We start from the raw sequence: 2410 nt of genomic DNA, 5'->3' as shown, positions 1-2410 counted from the left end.
TGCTGCGCCCCTGCCTCCCGTTGCCGGTCCAGCTGCTGCCGCCCGGCCTCCTGCGTGTCCCTGCTCTGCCGCCCTGTGTGCTCGCGCCCCGCCTGCTGCGGCCCCGCCTCGGGCCAGTCCTGCTGCTGAGCAGCTGGAAGTTCTGCCCCTAGAGCCGCCGTCTTTGCTCCGGAGCACAGATGTCCTCCCTCAGGCCCCGCAGCGCCTCTAGGGGCCCCTAGAACCCCACTCCCACCCCTCAGCCATTCGAGGTTTCCCTTTCTGCAAAGAGACGGCCCCCAGGCCCCTCAACGGGGTGCCCCGCTCCCTGCAGCCCTCTTCTGTAGGGCTGGCTCCTTGTAGTCCGGGTGACAAAGGCCAGTGCGATAACCAGTAAAATGTCACGAACTAGAGATGGCTTGTGGTTTCCTCTCCTCTGAGCCCAGAGACCGCTGAGTGGGGCCCAGCTTGCTCTGTCTGGGGGCAGCAAACAGTAAAGACATGGTTCCATGTTCAAAGCCCCGAAAGATGAGAGATGTGCTTGCAGACGCCATCAGCATACGCCGCTTCCCTTCCCCGCCCCACGGCCCCCCGTCTCACAGGGAAGAGCCCGGCAGGTGAGGATGGGTACAGGAGGCTTGCACCCTCTGGCCCCTGCCCCTGCCCGGCCCCCCCATCCCCACCTGGCCCCCTGCCGTGCAGGTTAAAGGTGAGCTGCCGGCAGCAGGACCCTAACTAGCGGGAACCTGAGAGTCCAGTAACACCGCGCTGACTCCCTTGGAGAGAGGCGGTCCCACACAGGAACGCCTGCATGCTGATCCGGGCCCGAGGGCCAGCGCTCCGAAGCACCAGCAAACTCCTGTCGGGCCCAAGCGGGGCCCGGGGTCAGTCAGACGTCACTCGTTGTACTCAAGATTTCAAGGCCTGACTGAGGAGACGGGGAGCATAAGCTGCCTTGGTAACAAATGCTCAGGACAGTGGAAGAGGAAGAGCCTGTGGTCTCAGTGGACCACCAGCACTAGAGTCAAGCAGGCACCGATCAGACCCACCAGGTCAGCATCAGGCTCCCTAGCTGTCCCTTGTGCCAGGGGCAGACGGAAGAGGCAGAGGGGAGACGGGAGCAGGAGGGAAAGGTACCTCCTCGCAGAGGCTGGCTCTCCTACCCCAAGGTTACCCTCCCCCAGGGAAGCAGAGACAGAGCAAACTCCCTAAGGGGGCTGGCTGGTAACCTGCTGTGAGTCCTAAGTCCCTGTCTGCCCAAATTTATTCAAAACCTGTGTCCATTACTTATTCATTCAAACGGTAAGAAAAATTCCACTGTCTGCATAGATAAAGGGCAGAGTGCAGAGGTGGAGCTGGGAGGAAGGGCCCACTGCGGCCAGAACCAAGAGTGCAGGGGCGTTGACTCACATGGAAACCACAACCCACAACCCACAAAGGTGACAGGATAGCGCATGGGAGGGAGGGGCAGGGCCCCTGCAGGACTCGCCCCTACCCCACCCCGAGGCAGGAGAGCATACAGGACCCTCTGCTGGCCCCCCAGGAAAGCTGCTCTCAGCTGAAGAAGGCGCAGCGGCCACCCTGAGGCCAAGCTGCTCCTGGCTGGGGCGTCTACACGGTCAATGGACTGCTCCCAGACGGGGCGTCTGTACGGTCAGCGAGACTGCTCCCTGCTGGAGTGTCTACACGGCCAGCCAGACTACTTACAGAAGGGGTGTCTACACAGTCAGCCAGGCTGCTCACAGAAGGGGCGTCTACATGGTCAGCTGGACTACTCCCAGATGGGGTGTCTACACAGCCGGCCACCACTGCCGAGGAGAGAGGGAGTCGAGGTGATGGTCACTTTACACTTGGAAGCCTCTTTGGCACCGCCCACGGCACAGCGACAACCTAGGAGTTCTGGGCCCCTCCAGATGGGCGGCTCCGACCCCAGACACCCGGTGCCCTTCGGCCTGAGACCAGGACGGTCACCTCTTCAGGCGTCACTGAGGAGACCAGGAGGGCCTGCCTGGTGGGTGGTGGGGGGCGCCGGGGCCCCGGGGTCCTGGAGGGAGGGAGGGGCAGGGCCAGGGCCTGACACAGGAGGGATGCCTGTGACGGTGAGCCAGGTGGGGGGCGGGGGGCCCCGTGGGCGGAGGACTAGGAAGAACCGCGAGGAGCAGGTGCTCTGGGAGCCCCTCCCGATGGCACATCCTCTATCACCCCATGACCTCACGGCGAGGGAAGATTCCAGATGCATCTGCGGCAGGAAGGACCCCCTCGGTGGTGTTCCTTACACTGCCGCTTGGTTCCCAAACAGCTTCCTCCTGGCACCCGGGTGTGCCTTGGCTTCCCTGTGCGGGTGACCGTGCCCTCGGAGTGCGTCTCCCGCCTGTGCCCAGGGCGCCCCCGCTCACAGCCCAGGGGCGAGGCCCGCGCGTCCTGGGACAGC

General features: G+C 63.9%; 1 protein-coding gene across 1 annotated transcript in view; it reads left to right on the top strand.

Annotated features, from left to right (window-relative positions):
* The window catches only part of LOC115292530 (keratin-associated protein 10-7-like), a 28112-nt gene that overhangs the window by 7173 nt on the left and 18529 nt on the right, over positions 1-2410 (top strand). The gene's annotated exons all lie outside the window — the stretch shown is intronic.

Source organism: Suricata suricatta, chromosome 5 (assembly GCF_006229205.1).
Source record: "Suricata suricatta isolate VVHF042 chromosome 5, meerkat_22Aug2017_6uvM2_HiC, whole genome shotgun sequence".
Classification (NCBI taxonomy): Eukaryota; Metazoa; Chordata; class Mammalia; order Carnivora; family Herpestidae; genus Suricata; species Suricata suricatta.
Note: the sequence above shows the minus strand (reverse complement) of the source record. Positions and strands in the feature narration are given on the sequence as shown.